This window comes from Gorilla gorilla, chromosome 5 (assembly GCF_029281585.2).
Source record: "Gorilla gorilla gorilla isolate KB3781 chromosome 5, NHGRI_mGorGor1-v2.1_pri, whole genome shotgun sequence".
Taxonomy (NCBI): domain Eukaryota; kingdom Metazoa; phylum Chordata; class Mammalia; order Primates; family Hominidae; genus Gorilla; species Gorilla gorilla.
In genome coordinates this window covers 164,020,816-164,039,603 of record NC_073229.2, presented here as the reverse complement: position 1 = coordinate 164,039,603, position 18,788 = coordinate 164,020,816, and the positions used below count along the sequence as shown (strand labels likewise).

The 18,788-nt window shown below is 37.2% G+C and overlaps 1 long non-coding RNA gene across 1 annotated transcript in view; it reads right to left on the bottom strand.

Annotated features, from left to right (window-relative positions):
* The window catches only part of LOC101128945 (uncharacterized), a 182,008-nt gene that overhangs the window by 2,098 nt on the left and 161,122 nt on the right, over positions 1-18,788 (bottom strand). Inside the window, exon 2 of the long non-coding RNA XR_008680962.2 lies at positions 1,567-1,622. This is a non-coding gene — a long non-coding RNA (uncharacterized lncRNA). The remainder of the gene's footprint in view (positions 1-1,566; positions 1,623-18,788) is intronic.

Genomic DNA, 18,788 nt, shown 5'->3' with positions numbered 1-18,788 from the left:
GTTTTGTTATCCACTGATGGTGTGTGTGGGAAGGGAGATTTACTGGATTTATCGATTTTATTTGACAATTTATATGCATAATTCTAAAGAATCTTTTCTAGCATAAGAAAAATGAACTTGGGACCACTGAGAGTGAGTTCATTAATTTTCCAGTACATAACGTTTTTATCTTTTTCACTAATTTTTTAATTTTTTCCAACTTAGCAGGATATATTTTCCTCATCTTCAGGATTTAATAGGTATATTTCCAATTTCACTAGTACACTAACAAACAGAAAAAAAAGAAAGAAAAAATCATAGATATGTCAGATAAATATATACATTACATTTTATTATTTAACGTAAAAACATAAATAATTAGCCCGAAAGTAGCAAATATAGAAATGAGGAGAGCAAATTGTCATCCTAGCTTTGTCCTTACTTTCTGGGTGACCTTGAATAAGCCTCTTACTTTCCTGAGCAATAACTTTCTTGTCTGTAACATAGAATGATCTTGCTCATTTCCTCTTTCACGGCGTTGTCATAACAATCACATAACACAATTTACGTCAAATACTTTTAAAGCATAAAGAATTATATAGTAAAATGTTAGCCTTGTTAAAAATCAATTCAAAATATGAAATGCAATCCTCTTTAAAAAGATAAGTTAGAACCTTGGGACGTCATTATTGGCATTTCAAAATGATTATTTGCTTTTTAAACAAATTTACTGCAAGATTAGTATTTTCATTTAAGGGAGAGGATAAAAGAGAAGAAAGAGAAATTTAGAAAATTCTCTGAATCTCTGGGAATAAGCGATTACTCAATTTCTTGGTTTCCGGCATAAAATGTTTAGTAGAAGACTTTCTTTGAATTATTCAAATTATATTAGGAAGTAAGTCTGAATTTACTACCAATGTGAATTTCACACCACTGTATTCAACCAAGAGGCATTTGAGCACCCTCTCACTGTGATTACTGTATTTCAAGCATTAGGTAGTTCTAGGGGTCAAACTTTGCACTGTCGTCTGTGTGAATGGTGACTCTAGAGTTCAGTTCTATTCGGCCTGCACAGCCATACGAGGCAGCTCTGAGCAAGGAAATTTGAGTCTGTTTCTATTACATTGGAACTGAGTCAATGATCCCAATAATGTAAGGATACGTTACCAAGCTTCCCATAATATATGTGAAACTACAAATTCTAAATTCCAAATCTAAAAGAACAGAGTATTTTCTATCTTAAGGCTTTCTAACACACTTTTAAATAGAAGCCACTCATTTAATTATGATAGGACTTGTCAGGAACATAATTACTACATAAAGCAAAGATTTCAAACGTTTCTTTCACTAATCTTCTTCATATGTCTAATAACTGGGTATTTTCTAAATGATAACCTTTATTTTTGAATGCATTTCACATTCCCATCATTCTAAGCCCTCTGTAATATTAAAAATATGTTTTTATCAGCCATCTACTTTCAATATTTTAAAATGTTGGTAGCTCTGGGGCAGATGGAAATAGGCATGATTACGTGTTGTAAAGGTGTCTTGGGTTTAGTTCTAAGATCACAGATTACTCTGACTTACCTATTTTCATTCCTTTCTTTTAGATGTTTATCTCCTTTGGGATTATTTGCTGCTGGCTAGAATGAAAAGACAAACATTCCCTTCAAACAGTATGCCATTGCCTAATAATTTTGCAAACTCAAATGAAATCCAAACCAAATTCAGAATTTAGATTTTCCTACTGGCTTGTGTAATTTTTGTTTGTATGGGATAGAATCAGGTTCCATCTTTTATTCTCCTTCAGAATATCATTAACAAAGAAAACTTTGAACGTTAGCTGGTGGGATACATTGACACTGTTTACATAGCACTGTTTCCTACTCGGACCTGCACACAAACATTCGCACACATTTTCATGTACACACACTCCTGGGGAGGTCAATGAATATTACAATTCTTCTTCTGGAAATAATCCTTAAGAATGAATGAGCAAAAGACACAGTTTTCAACCCTATTTTCTCTTCTCTTTCTCTCTTTTTCTTCCCTCTGTTCTTTCTCTCTCTCTCTCTCTTTTTTCCTTCTTTTTATTTTTTTCTTCCTGGAGAGGTTTCTGAAGTTCAACAGTGATTCTTTAATTAAGAGGAAAAAAAAACCACACATACACACACTAGAGAACAAGAAGGAATAGTAAACAGTTCCCTCCACTGCTAGAGGGGTTAGTTACAAAATAAACATTTCACAGACTGGACCACATCTCCTGTAATGAGACAGCTCTGGCTAGTGAGACTGCAGCTAAAGTCCCCCCATTAAGGGCATTCACTCGAAAAATTAAGCGACCCACTTGTGTTGACTGAAAACATCCTTGCAGAGGGTTTTTGCAATCACCTACAGCATTTTTTGACAATCTGCCTTGTGCTTAACACTGCCTTTCCTGAAGGCTCTCTCTGCTGTGTTTTGTTTTAATGGTTCAGCCTCCTCACTGGTGATTCAGGGTCTAAGCTCTTTCTGTTAAGCCTCTGTATAAAATAAAACTCCTTAAGTCAGAGAAAAGGAGAGGTGAGAAGGGCATTCAGTTTGATTTTTTAGGAGGACATACAGAGGCAGGAAATTAGTATTACATTTTTTCCTTCTCCAAACCAAAACACACTGACCAAAGAAGATTGTTCACATTTGCAAAATTTGCTTTGAGCTCCTCGAAAGAAAGATGCTATATAAAATCTAAAAATAAGCCATGAAAAAAAAATGCCTTAGAATAAAAAAAAAGAGCATTCTAGCAATAACCTCAGAAATGTCAGCATCAGTCCAAGAAATGCAGCAGGAAGTCACACTAGGATATTATTTACAATCCAGTGGCATGTCACATATCAAAATATATCATGATCTATCAAAATTAGGTCACTGTCTCTAAGTACTAAATACATACAAACTATTAATGAACATGACATTATATTCCTGTTTAAGCAATGAGAAGATGGAAGTAAAGAATTAACCCAGACAAAGTCATTGGAAAAACAACTGAATTTTAGCTCAGTATTTTCAAACAAGAAAAACTCAACAGGGGTCATACTTCATAACATTACAGATGAAATGAGACAAAAAGTCTAAACCACCCATTTGTCTTTCAAGCTACAATTAAGAGCTACTAATTTATGAAGGTGTTTGTTCACTTGTCAACCAACATAGCACTGCATACTGAAACGTGTAATTCACTTCCAAGTCTCTTCTATCATCTAGAGTTATTTCTTTGACCCACTCACAAAAGGCATTTTTCTAACATATTAAATAATTGATTTCTGCTCTCTATTTTATCCATTGTATTCAGAATTAAAGAAAAATACAGACAAATACATTTGTTTCTACAAAAGGTAAAAACATATACATGTAAGAATAAATTGTTAGCTAAACACTTTGGGGAGTACCTTGGAAAGCCGGAGACATAGATCACCTTAATTTACTCCAGGCACGGCTGGGTCTTCACTGTTACTCGTTGACGTCTACTCACCTTTGCTTCTTTACTCTTTTCAGCTTTAATAGCTCCCTTCTTCATCTCAACTATTCAAACCCAATCCAGATTTCACAACCCTGCATGAATAGCATTTTTTCTTCAGACTCTTCTTTGAAAAATGCTAGCTTTAAATTGTCCCCCTTCTCTGAATCCTTATTGTAGCTAGATTTCATATAACCCTATTAAAGACTTGGTTGTTTTGCTTTAATGTACGTTAGCTTTGTCATTCATTAATTCATTCCACAAATATTTATGGGATGCCTACTATGTGCCAGGTATAACTCTAGCTGCTGGGTATACAGCAATAAACACAACAGACAAAAATCTGTGCTCTAATTTGTGTTTACGTTTTATTGGAATTTGTAGCCAATATACACTATAAATAAGCTATAGCGTCAGGTAGTGATAATGCTAAGAAGAAAAGCTAAAGCAGAGGAGGGTGATTAGAAATCTCATAATGGAGATATATGTGTGAAGAGGTGCATATGTGTGAATAGGATTCTTATTTGTCTGATTTTGCTGAAAGTTTCCTTATAAAACTGGCATAAGAAAAAGCTTTTGCAAACCACTGCTATATGGTTCTTAACACAGTAATGGACATAATACAAGTATCAATAAATACTTAGTAATTAATTCTTTTAGCTCTCTGCTACTGCCTTGGCCTATAATTATAAACAAGCTATTTTTACATTTGACTGTTATTCTCTGATGAAGAGGAAAGCAAAGGATCTTAACTCTGCTTAAAAAACAATGAAGTGTTTTGGAGTCTGAAGTCTTGCATTCTGAATTCACCTTTATTATTCATTAACTGCTTGACCTTGGTCAAATCCATTTTTCTCAGCATCTCTTTTGTCATTTGTAAAACAGTAATAACTATATTTGCTTCGCAGAATAAGGACCAATGAGGTCAGGCATATGACAGTATTTGTAAGATATTCTATGTTACACAAGTGGTGGTTATTTATATTATCAATGAGAAGTTGGGAGAAAAAAAACTTCCCTAATGTCCAGTTAGGAGACATGCATGTAAAAGGAATGTGGGGCTATGGAGAGCTGAGTTAGGACACTAGAGCTTTAGGAATACACTCATCACATTTTACAAGGCAATATTTTAAAACGTGCCCAAGGGCTTCAACCAATAAAAAACTAAAGTTGCCATTTGCTAGAAGAAATAAACCTCCAGAAGCTACATAGTATCTCTTCCTTGTAGTTTATTCTTAAATGGAGAAAAACAATTACATACACACAGAAATACCTAGTCAATCAGCCCTGAAGTAGTTACCAGGAACTTGAGACGAGCTACATACTTTTGTTTCAATAACTAACTGAACACGTGCTTCACTCAGGTCTGCTCCTAGATACTTTTATGGCTTATAGTTAACTCTGCTGGGTAAAGGTCTTGCCACTTCCCTGACCTTGGACCTTGATGTCATTGTGAAACTGCTGCATCCAATTCCAACTTCATTCTCAAGTCAGCCTTAACCACACTTACTGTTCTACCCAGCATTTGAGAAAGAGTGTGTCCCCAGAAGCTGTGGGAAAAGATCCAGAATGCCTGTGACCATTAACGAGTTGTTAATGGTCTTAACAACTTATATTCTCTTGTATTCAGAACCAAAGCTCTTTGTTTTATGTTTAATGAAGAATATAAAAATGCAACATCAAAAAAGTATACTTGAATCTCTCATCCATTTCTGAAAAAGAAAAAGAAAAAAAAGATGTTGAATTGTTTGGATTCCATTCAGAGGCATACAGAGAAATAAAAAGTTGAAACTAAGTTTTTGGATTAAAGAGTCTTTAAAGTGTACAATAAAAAAAATCTTGTGTTGTAATAAGGTCCAAAGGAAGAATCTATGTCTTTTCTCACGGCATTAGGAAAACAGGCTCTCACTAGAGCGCAATCCACGCAGACCGGCTGTGGAGTCAGAGGGATATTGCTATCACAAATCCTTTTGGTATTCTCAGTGATAACTACTCTGAATTAGATTTTTTTTTTCCATGGCGGTCTCTTTTCAAGCCAAAATCCTTCTTCAGTGGACCACTGGAATGGTGAGTGTTCAGTGAACTGCACAATTGCCACAGAGATAAATATTCCAGATGTTGGGAATCAGAGGTTAAACTAGATTTTGTTTGCATTACTAACAGACACCTTCCTACTTAAATCAGAAAGACTCCTGGGCCTACAGGAAGTGACACACAACCTCAGAGGTGTTTACTGTCCATAGTCTGTAACAGCATCTCACTCCATGCACAGTTGTAACTGCAGAGACGTTCTTGGACGTGTGTTCCCAGCCCTAAGTAATCTCCATAAACTTAACCATAAATCTAACTACAGCTAAACGTGAGAGTTTCTGTTTTGTTATTATATATCTTAATCCTCCGTGTGGAACATCACTCATTCCACAAGAAAAAGGAGAAGAAAGGCTCAGAACAATAAAATCAGCAATGTGTCTCCCCAAATCATGAAACAGTTAAGAATGAGCCGCACTGAAAATACAACCAGAATGTGAAACAAAGCCCCTCTCAAGCCCATCATAAAACTGTGGTCTGGTCAAGCTGCCTTTGTTTAGTAGTCATGTCTTTGCTAGTGAAAAGTTGTAAATGCATAGGAATGTTTTATCCTTGGGTGTGACTGTTAGTAGCTTGCAAACAAGGAAGGAGAGGAGATGATAAAAAATATATATCAACTTTTTTGATACCACTATCTAAAAGTGTTTTTTTCTCTCTTTCTGTAAAACCGTATAGATAGATGCCAAGCCCATAATCAATTTTTCCTATCCAGTGTTTGAATATGAAATCATTATAGTAATAGAAACTTATAATACTCAACCACCTTGACTTACATAAAAACTGACTAAGTCAGAAGAACATAGAAACAAAATTATTGACCAAAGCTGGTAAAATTAAAATAATTGATTTTATCTTTAAGTCTAGCCTTGGTGTATGTGGATATAGGCTGAACCAAATTAAGACAGAGAAGGAATTCCAGATCAATGTGGAGGAATGAAGGCATACCATTTGCCACGTTTTTCTTCCAAAATTGGCAGTAAACGTATTTTAAAAGAAGATAAAAAGCACGTTTAAGAGATTAATGAAAAAGGGAGAGGAGATAAGAGGATTTTGTTTTAATAAGAAAATCAAGAAGCAGAAGGATGAGTAGTAAATGACACAGTAGAAACCCCAGACTATTTTAAGAAAACCTTAAAATTGAGCCAAATAACACTAGGATTCTGGGGATCCTTGAAACATAAATCATTAAGTACTTATGGAAGTAGAGTATACAGCTAAAAGTCCATCGGTATTAGCTAAAATTCTGTTTAAGAAACAAATAGAGACCTACACCCTAGGTGCTCAGAGATAGCCCCTTCCCCATCCTTGACAGACTAAAATTTTACTTTCTAACAATACAGAATAACAAAAACCCTGGATGCAAGAAAACCAGGCCCAGATAAGAGCTGTGATTCATTTCTTTAAAAAGGAAGGTTACGTGAAAGTCTATATTCTGAATATTATTCCAGTCCGCTTATTTGGCAAAGTTCTAGAAAGAATGCTATCAGGGTTATGCCTGCAAGAAGAAGATGGGAGAATTACTAGGGGAGAAAAGCTCTATAAATTCTACCATTTGGGGACCTCCCCCAGTGAAGATTCCCAACCCTGTAATTCTACTGGGAAGTCTAGCATTTAACAAGTTCCACCCATAAATGCACAGTGTCCAGTTAGCTTCTTAGTGTGTCATTAACAAATGTGCACAGCAAGATAAATATTCAAAGATATTTTATGAATGGCATAGACAAAAATAAAGATAATTTAAAACCTTGGAAGACATAAAGAAAAGGAAGAGAAAAATAGATTTATAAAATCTATTATCATATTTATAATTTAAAAAATTATATGAATGCAATAAGACAATGCTGTCAAAAAATCTGAGAACAAAAAGAGCTATTCAAAAATTTAAAATATAATATAAAAAATAAAAATTCCATAGAGGAGTAGAAGATAAATTTGATGAGGCGCCATAAAATAGAAAAGAAAGAGAAAGATGGAGAACAGGAAATAAATTAATAATAGAGAATCAGCCAAAGAGGTCCAACGTCTGAATAATAGGAGTTTTTGAAGAGAAATTGGAGTGAAAAATTACCCAAAAAATTATTCAAGTAGATTTTTCAAGAATGAAAGGCATGGATTTATAGATTAAAAGATCCCATCAATGACCCCGCACAATGAATAAAATAAAGAACTACATCAAGGCAAGCTGTGAAATTTTGGATCACCGGGGATATAGTAACAATTCTAAAAAGGTCTATATTTTTAAAAATTGTTCAATTTTACATGAACAACAAAAACCAATTTGGCAGAAAAAGAATCAGAAAACAGAGTAGCATAAGTTTTCTCAAATGTACTCTTGGAAGGTAAAAATGTCTTTAAAATTTTGAATAAAAATTCTTTTCAATCTAGAATTCTGTACCCAGCAAACTATCAAACATGTATGAAAGTTACCCAGCAAACTATCAAACATGTATGAAAGTAAAAAGATGTTTTAAGACATGCAAAGTCTCAAAAAATGTAACTCGTATGTATCTTTTCTTAGTGAACTAATAGAAAAGGTATAGCAATTAGATGTGTGTGTGAGTCAAGATAAGGAGCATTTGGGATTCAGAAAACAAGAGACCAACCAAAAAAGACCAGGAGCATTCTCTTCAAAAGGATAAAGGGACATCATGGAATAATAATTGAGGTGTAGATAGCAAGAAACTGGTCCAGGTTGAAGCAACAGGATGGAAGATTCCAGAAGGATGTCTCCTGGGGGATGGGGAAGTCGGGGTGGGGGGTGGATGAAAGCTCACCTGATGCTTTGAATGAACTTTGGCAAAGAATTTTGGAAGAAATCAGTGGTAGGTACACTGATTTCTTACTAATTTCAGGTTAACAAAAAGCTGTATGAACAAGAAATGTAGTCATAGTACACTGTATAGTTAACCTACGGATGCTGGTTAACATAGCCATGACAATGTAAGTACTGAATATTAGTTTAACCTAACTATTGATTTTATTGGGTGAATGGGGAAAACAGTGGAAGGAAGATGGTACTAAGAAAGTGTAAGAGAAATCAAACCTGCATTATCCAGAATGGGGAATTAAGATCTAAAATGGAAAACTCAAGAAATAGTGTCACAAGCATACCATTTAGAAATACAGAGGCAACTAGAAGAAACTACTGAGATCGTAGAAGGTGGCAGTTTTGAAGAAGTAGAAACTGAATGTAGACAAGAGTGTGACAAGGAACTTGTTTCTTGTTTAGCATTATAGGACCAGCTGATATGGAAAATTATGTGTGTACAGCTGATAAAAATAACTTTTAGGCCAGGCAAGGTGTCTCAAGCCTGTAATCCGAGCACTTTGGGAGGCCGAGGCGGGCAAATCACAAAGTCAAGAGATCGAGACCATCCTGGCCAACATGGTGAAACACCATCCACTAAAAATACAAAAATTAGCTGGGCATGGTGGTGCATGACTGTAGTCCCAGTTACTTGGGAGGCTGAGGCAGGAGAATTGCTTGAACCCAGGAGGCGGAGGTTGCAGTCAGCCAAGATCGCGCCACTACACTCCAGCTTGGTGACAGAGCAAGACTCCGTCACAAAACAAAACAAACAACAACAACAAAATAACTTTTAATTTTAAAAAGAGAATAGCTAGAGAACTAGTGCTATGAAATGGTTTGGTACATCCAGCTACTAACCAACTGGAGAGATTTATACAACAAACTGTTGCTCAGTTGAATGTTTACAGAGAAGTAGTTACCAACAAGAAATAATTAAGATAGACACTCCTGGCCGACGTTACAGCCCAATCAAATACATAGAGGCAGGACAGGGGAGGACACACTCAGGAACCTACAGGTAATATGAAACTGTCAGAGCAGGGGGGCACAGATGGTGATAGTGGTCTGAGTTGAAGTAGGTGAGGAATGTGTCCAAATGGACATTGGAATCTTGAAATCCACCCTAAGGAGTTTGAACTTTTTTTCCGCAGACAGTCGGGAGCTCTCTGCAGATTTAAGCCAGAGAAATAACATAACAGATTTCCATTTGGAAAAGTATATTTGACAGTTTTATGGAGAGTCAATACAGAGGCCTGAGACAGAAGGCAAAGAGTCGATGCAGGGGACTATTACGAAAGTCTAAGCAGAAACAAACAAGTGACTAAACCAAGGTATAGTAAAAGGGATGTAGAAGCATAAGGATGTGGTAGCTACAATGCAGGAAACTGGTGCTAAGAAGAGAGATGCAGAAAATGTTCCCAATTACCCAAAGACACAAACCATTATCCCTGTTTAAGGGAAAACCATGCTGATTTGTCAAGTAACTTGAGAAGAGAACACAACTAGTAAATGATAAAACCAGAATTAAACCTAGGTCCCCATGAATACAAATCTTGTTTTTTAGCTGGATCACATGGAGAAAAACCTTTACTTCATACATAAAATGGGAATGATAATAGGATGTAACTCATGTGATCACTGGGAGGAGAAAATGAGAACACACATAAATTTGTTTTTTAACCTAAAAAAAGCGTTACATAATATTGGTAGTTAAAATAACTTTGCCTTAGGTCCAGCTGTTTCCAAACTTCTGTATTCATCATTTCTACTCACTTCTGTACACTTATACTAAGACATGACAAATATTTGATTTTTACATGTACCGTAATTTCATGCAGTTGCACATCTGTGATGTAATCCTGTCTTTTTGAAAAATTGCCCATTTGTCCCAACTGAATCTAAGTTCCCTGAAAACCAGGTGGGAACTTTAGACTCTTTACATAGAATCTACCTAATGCTTTCTATCTGCTTAAATATATACTGACCCTTTGAATTAAAATCCTTTTCTAATCTCTCCAAATTTCTGTGCAGTATTAAAATACACCTTTCTTTCCCCACCCATAGGGAGGACAGACTGAAACACAAAGACGAGGGTTATTTTTTGGTAATAATCATTTGCACTTGTGGGTTGGGTTAATAACAGTCAAGAGCACAAAATCTGTCAGAAACAAAAACACAGCGGTCTTATCTTTGATATGCTCAGAGGTCTCCAAGTTTTTCAGTGTGACACACATTGTCTGAGGGGAGTAGAGGGAGGGGCTCTGCTGGCAGCTCCATTATCTATGCCTCGTTGTTAGCCTGGGGAGAAGATATCATTTACTCTGCCACCTTTGTGTCTCCTGGAAAATCAGATAACCTACTTAATGATTTCTAACCAGTTGAGCAATCTGGACCCTACATAGATGCTGTAACTCCTTGGCACTGATGTCTCAGGCTAAACTGCTTAGTCCTTGAGACTCTATACTATTTCACAAAAATACTGAAGAAAACAGCCTGGTGAAATAAGGTTTGCTGTTTTGTATGGGGGTTGCTATGTTGGTGTTTCTAGGACTTTGTCAGTCTCTCTCCATTTAGGATCATTTGCCTTAATTTTCCTCCATGACTGCACTAGGTTTATTGCTCCAGTAAATTTCTGCAGGGGACGGGAGGGCAGGGAGGTACCTGAATACCCAGGGGATTGCCAGCCCGCCTGATATCACCTGACTGCTCAGACCTTCTATCACAACAAGCGCATTCCTGAGGATTCAGTTGCATTGGTGGTGCTAATCCCGGGCTAGAGACATCAGAGGAAACTAAAAGTGAATGTGTATTTTCTATAACTGCAAAGGTAAGGAGCAAAGACAGAAGTGGGAAGAGGGCAGAGCCACAGCTCAACCAGAAACATTCTTAGCGGAAATAAATGAAAAGCCACACTGTGCTTACACCTCTGCCAGAAACAGTCAAATCCAAGGACATGTCATCAAGCTAAACAGTCATATTATTACAAATAAAATTTCATTCTTCACTGGTTTTTTATTGTTATCCTGACTATATTATTATGCTTAATTATTCATTATCATTTTTCTCCATTATTGCTGTTATTGATGATACTGTGTTTTTAAAAACCCTGTAATAAAGCCACTTCCCTTAATCAGTCACTGTTTATTTTCTGTACTTCTGTCTCCATGGTGCAAGGGACATAATTGCTTTTCATTTTCAGCAGGCACAAGGGTGGAGAGAGAGGGAAGGTACTGGAAAAGGAAGGCTCTCCCTAAGTGCCTTGCACAGGGTACATGGCAAAGCTACTCTCACAGGCATTACACTTTCATCTGACTTTCTCAGCACATTTAAAGTGTGGCATGTGTTCCAGGAAGAGGAACTTAACCTGCAGGAGAAGTTAACCCAGCAAGTTACAAGTCCTAGAAAGCCTGTGCCCAATAGTGAGCCACAAAGCCTACAAGATAAAATTATTAAATATATATCACTGCCTTGGAAAAATTTCTGGCCTTTGATTCCCATCTAAACTTAGTTAGCTTGCTATCCCAGGAAAAAATTTATCTTATAATAACTACCTGGGCAATCTACTGAAAATGTAAAAACTAGAGCAATCTTGTGATTCAAAGTACTTATCCTACAGATGGAAATACTGAGGCTGACAAGAGGTCAAATGACCTCTTGCAAGGTCACACGGCAAATTAGGTGTAGATCCAGGAAAAGAAACCAAGGCTGCAGGATCCTGGTCAGGTTCTCTCTCTTCCTTAAACCACAGTCTTCCTCAATATGATTCTCCAGAACTGACAATGATGAAAAATAACTTACAAGATGACTTATAAACGGTCAGTAAGGCCGATGCTTGCCAATGACCAAAAAAAAAAAAACTTTAGTTGAATTGGCTTTTCTCCCCCCAAAAATCTGATCATCAAATACAATGTCTGTATATTGCTATAATTTACTGCCAGCAAATTGCATTTAACTTCATATTAGCTGTGGTAACTCAGAAACTTATATTATTCTGATTCACATTCTACCATATACTGAAAGCCGACTATGTGTGAGATATTGCATTAGATGCTGTGGGGACAAAGGCAGCCCCCCTTTGGGGTTCAAAATCAATGAGGCTGGGATTCAGCAGTTAACCTCTCTGCAAAGATTTTAGGTGGAAATCTGGACATAGGAACCCATGTAAACCTGTGAGCTTTGGAGCCTTGGGGGCCCACACAGTGATTGTGAAGAGTCTTTAAATCCATATATATATTCACTTGCTCTTTCAATGAATGTCACAAATGTTGCTAACATTAAAAGTGGTCCTTATGGCCGGGGGCGGTGGCTCACGCCTGTAATCCCAGCACTTTGGGAGGCCGAAGCGGGTGGATCACAAGGTCAGGAGACCGAGACCATCCTGGCTAACACGGTGAAACCCTGTTTCTACTAAAAATATAAAAATTAGCCGGACGTTGTGGTGGGCGCCTGTAATCCCAGCTACTCGGGAGGCTGAGGCAGGAGAATGGCGTGAACCTGGGAGGCGGAGCTTGCAGTGAGCTGAGATCACGCCACTGCACTCCAGCCCGGGCGACAGAGCGAGACTCCGTCTCAAAAAAAAAAAAAAAAAAAAAAGTGGTCCTTATGTTGGAAGTTTTAGGAAGCACTTAACTAGAAAAGCTTTTTTTTCCTTCATCTTTTAAGTTACAGGGTATATGTGCAGGATGTGCATGTTTGTTACATCTGTAAACAAACAAAAAAAAAATCTGCCGTCGTGGTTTGCTGGACAGATCAATCCATCACCTAGGTAATAAGCCCAGCATCCATTAGCTATTCTTCTTGATGCTCTCCCTCCCTCAGTCCCCAACAGGCCCCAGTGTGTGTTGTTCCCTGCAATGTGTCCATCATCTGCAGGGATGCTCTTATCATCCAGTTCCCACTTATAAGTGAGAACATTTGGTGTTTGGTTTTCCTGCTTACGCATTTGTTTGCTGAGAATAACAGCTTCCAGCTCCATCCATGTCCCTGCAAAGGACATGATCTCGTTCCTTTTTATGTTGCGTAGTATTCCATGGTGTATATGTACCACATTTTCTTTATCCAGTCTATTATTGATGGGCATTTGGGTTGATTCCATGTCTTTTCTATTGTGAATAGTGCTGTAATGAACATACCCATGCATATGTCTTTATAATAGAATGATTTATATTCCTTTGGGTATATACCCCATAATAAGATTGCTGGGTCAAATGGTATTTCTGACCCTAGATCTTTGAGGAATCTCCACATTGTCTTTCACAATTGTTAAACTAATTGAACACTCCCACCAACAGTGTAAAAGTGTTCCTTTTTCTCCACAGCCTCGCCAGTATCTGTTGTTTCTGGACTTGTTAATAATTGCCATTTGGACTGGCGTGAGATGGTATCTCATTATGGTTTTGATTTACATTTCTCTAATGATCAGTGATGTTGAGCTTTTTTTTCATGTTTGTTGGCAACATGAATGGCTTCTTTTGAGAAGTATCTGTTCATGTCCTTTGCTCACTTTTTAATGAAGTTGTTCATTTTTTTCTTGTAAATTTGTTTAAATTTTTTGTAGTCTCTGGATATTAGACCCTTGTCGGATGGATAGATTGCAAAAATTTTCTCCCATTCTGTAGGTTGCCTGTTCACTCTGATGATAGTTTCTTTTTCTATGCAGAAGATCTTTAGTTTAATTAGATCCCATTTGTCAATTTTGGCTTTTGTTGCAATTTTTTTGGCATTTTCATCATGAAATCTTTGCCTGTGCCTATGTGCTGAATGGTATTGGCTAGGTTTTCTTCTAGGATTTTTATAGTTTGGAGTTTTATATTTAAGTCTTTAAACCATGTTGAATTACTTTTTGCACATCATGTAACGAAGAGGTCCAGTTTCAATTTTCTGCATAGGGCTAGCCAGTTCTCTAAGCACCATTTATTAAATAGAGAATCCTTTCCCCATTGCTCGTTTTTGTCAGGTTGTTGAAGATCAGATGGTTGTAGGTGCTTGGTCTTATTTCTGAGTTCTCTATTTTGTTCCGTTGGTCTATGTGTCTGTTCTTGTACCCCACTACCACGCTGTTTTGTTACTGTAGCCTTGTATAGTTTGAAGTCAGGTCGCATGATGCCTCTAGCTTTGTTCTTTTTGCTTAGGGTTGTCTTGGCTATTCGGGCTTAAAGAAGAGTTTTGCTGTTGTTTATCTTTTTCTCTTTTGCTTTTTGATCTGGAAGATCAAGGATGGCACTACTTCATCACTTAATGGTTGTATTCTTATTAACATAAAAGGCTATCAAATGTCCATCCTAGTAATGACTCTTTTAAGTTCTCACCACATGCTATTGGCTTCCAGTCTTTATTTAAGAAAAAAAGGAGGCCGGGTGAGGTGGCTCACACCTGTAATCCCAGCACTTTGGGAGGCCGAGGCAGGAGGATCACAAGGTCAGGAGTTTGAGACCAGCCTGGCCAATATGGTGACACCCCGTCTCTACTAAAAATACAAACATTAGCCGAGCGTGGTGGTGCACACCTATAATCCCGGCTACTTGGGAGGCTGAGGCAGAAGAATCACTTGAACCTGGTAGGCGGAGGTTGCAGTGAGCCAACATCATGCCACTGCACTCCAGCCTGGGTGACAGAATGAGACTCCATCTCAAAGAAAAGAAAAAAAGGATGCTATATTCTCATTGTTACAGGTTTTTCTGAGAACAACGGGTAGAGCATTATATTGGAATATAGCATTCCTGTGGGGAGAAAAGGTTTGTAGGAACTAAATCATGCAGATTTTTAAGTGTCCAATCCAATCTGTCGTGTGAGAGGTTATATCATTTATCCATTCCACAAATATGTAACAAGGGCACACTATCAAAAGAATGATCTGGGAAAGAAGGAGACAGACTGGGTTAAAATTTTATCTTGGAAAACTGGAAGGATAGGGAGACAATAACAGAAATATTAAACTGAAAAAGTAAAGAAAATTAGCTGCCAAAAAAATTTTGATGAGGAAAGGAGATGGCTTAGGAAGAACCTTGAAATACTGACATATTTAATAGTTTGATAGAGAAGAAGGAGCCTGCAAGGGCAACATAGATGGAAGAGAGAGATAGGTATGAGGAAAATAGAGGAATTGTGGAAGATAAGGAAAGAGAATAATTCAAAAGACAAGAAGATGCCAACATTGTCCAATGCTGCTGAGAGACCCAGTGAGATGAAAGGCAGAGAAATATTCATTCAGGTTGCAGGTATCAAAATGTACTTATATGAGGAGATAAATAATCAGTCTTTAAGAGGGAAGCTAATACAATAATAAATATAAAGAAATAAAGTGGAAATATATAAAGAAAAAAGATACGGTTTTATTGGGAAAGTGAATCATTGATTAATTTTATAAAGGGTAGGTGTGAGCTTGTAATTTCTATACTACACAGCCTTTAGTAGAAATGAGAAAATGAAGATAAAGAAACTCAACAAAAAACAACTTGAGTGACCGGGATCATGTTATTCAGTCATATTTTGTGTGTTCAAAAAGAGGGGGTGCAACATTTCAAATTAGATAAAAAAGGTGACCCTGGAGAATCCATATAGAGAGAATCTTGCTTTCTCTATGGTTAAGGGATTATCTATTATGCATCAGATGCCTTTTTGGGTATTTTATACATGACTCCATTCAATGCTTACAATGATAGCTAACACATACTACTATGGGGTAGGTATGTTTCTATGGGCATTATGTGTAACACCTCACTGATAACTTCCATAATGTTGGTAATACTATTCCCTTTTTTAAAATGAGAATAATGAAAGCATTCAGTACGATTAGGTAGTTTGCTGAGAGTCACAAACTAATAAACAGCACATCTGGATTCAAATCCCTGAGTTCAAAGTCCATGTTACTTTCATTGCATTTATTACTTGGCTCAAAAGAGGAAGAGAAGTGAAACAGAACAAGGAAGTGAAATCAGAGATGCATGTCAAAATGTTTAAATTTAATTAACAAACCAGCTGCATTTTGGCTCAGATATGTCCATACGGTGCCTTGCAAATGCCTTTGTACTAATATTGCTAAGAGGCAGTAGGTTCTGCTGAAGGCAATACTGTAAGGAAAATGAAAGAGAAAGCCTGTGACAATACAACCATGATTGTCTCCTGAATCATGGTTAGCTTTCACCCTTAGAAACACTCACTGAATATAAGCTTTTTGAATAAGGAAGAACAGTTGTATGGTCAAAAGACAATGTTAGGGTCTACCTTTTCCCAGTTATAATTCATTCACATGTATGTTTTTCTGTTCTGCAGCTAATTTCTACAATGGGTACTTCACAGATCCATGGGGGAAATTCAATAAAACAATGTATATACATAGATTTTATGGAATTTAAAGTGCTATACAAATGGCATGCATCATTATTCTCTGAACATTCAGATTCCAAAAGACCGCCCCATACACCTCAATTCCCTCTAACTTTCTTCTCAGCCTTCTCCAGTCCATGTCCACTTCTCACTGTGTTCCAGAAAGGACAGACTGTATGCTCACCAATGATCCTTGTTGATTGCCAAAGGTTAACTGGCAAAGCATTGTGGGGATACATTATAGATGTTAAAACCCAGGGAATCCAAAAGACCTAGGATTCTGTAATACTGCACTATCACATTCAATCTAAGACGCACATATCTCTGCATCCTAACAACTCTGAAATATGGATGCATCTTGTAATTAACATGATAAGAAACCATAACGTCCTGTCGATCAAATCTAGCTGACCACCTGCTTTTGTATGGCTCTAGCGCTAAGACTGGTTTGTACATTTTTTACAGTTACAAAAAAAAAAGAAAAATAGTTTTATAACATGTAAAAGTTACATGAAATTCAAATTTCCATGTCCACAATTAAAGCTTTATTGGAACACAGCCATAGCCATTTGTTTACATATTGCCTACGGTTGCTTTCTTGCTGCGATGGCAGGATTCAGCCATGATAATAGAGACCTTGTGGACCTTAAAGCCTAAAATATTTACTATCATCATTTACAGATAAGGCTTGCCGATTCTTATCATACTTTAATTGACAACACTTTATGTTTTTTAGTGGTTGTATTAGAGTTCTCCAGAGAAACAGAAGCAATATGATAGATAGATAGATAGATAGATAGATAGATAGATAGATAGATAGATAGATAATAGGTGGATGGGTAGATAGGTAGATGTTAGATAGAGATATCTCTATCTATCTGTATCTATATCTATATATCTATATCTATATCTATATTTATATCTATGGCTCCTGCAATTATAGAAGTTGAGAAGTCCCAGGATCTGCCATCTGCAAACTGGAGATTCAGCAAAGCCAGTGGTATAATTGGGTGCAAGTCTGAAGGCCAGAGAACCAGGGCAGGCAATGGTATAAATCTCAGTCTGAGGACAAAAGACCCATGGCTCAACTCAAGCAGTCAGGCTTCTCTGGTACCTTTTTGAAATAATTGCATTATACAGGTGGTTGGAAAATAGTCTTCACAAACTCCTAGAACAAAATTCCAGGTTAGCAGCTGGGAATCAAATGTACATGGGGCAAATCTCTCAGATATTTTAGAGCCTAAATGGTGATAGGGGGGCACTGAGAGAAAAAATATATATTTCTTATGAAAGAAATAAATCTGGCATGAGAAACTTATTTATGCAGTGGATCCTGGAGTTTGGGGAAGAGTATAAATTACAAGATTAGTACATCTACTTAACACATACCAACACAAGCTAGTTTCTCCTAGTTTACCAAAAGACCTAAAAATATGCTATTAATAGAAGAATTTTCTCATTAAATGAGGACTTAAGCCACCCTGCTTTTGGACATCACTCTTTGAGGATAGCTACAGGGGCAGAAAGTATTTGCCTTTATTGATTGCAAAAATAGGAGAGCAGTCATGACCTCGTGATGGACAGCTCAGAGGCTGGGCAGGACTCCTCATGGTTTAGCTCTTTATGTTTGGTTTCATTTTCTCAACTTTCTCTCCTCAAGCACTTCTTGAGGAGTCTTGGCATCCAAGTATTTCTCCCCTCTGGCTCAGATTAGGAAAATCTCATGGAAAGCCTCTGATTGCCTGGTTTAGGTCACGTTCTCACTTCCTGGACCAATCTGCAGGTTACTAGGTGAGGTTCTATGTGACTGACTCTGCAGAGGTGCATACTTACTCTTAAACCAGTCACTGTTGCTAGCCAGGCAGGTTGGGCAGAGGAACTCCCATCTGGCTCTCATGCTTGTGAAATGGAGAGCAGCTGAGGAAGAAAGAATGAAGCTCCTAAAAAGGGAAGGAAGCACAGACATAGCCGTGGGGGAGATCTGAGTCAGCCAGCCTCCCTGGTTCCTGTGTCCTGCCCTAGGTCTGATGTCAAGGCCCTCCAGCGTTCATGTCCACAACACGATATTTCAAGAATTTATGAAACAACTTCATC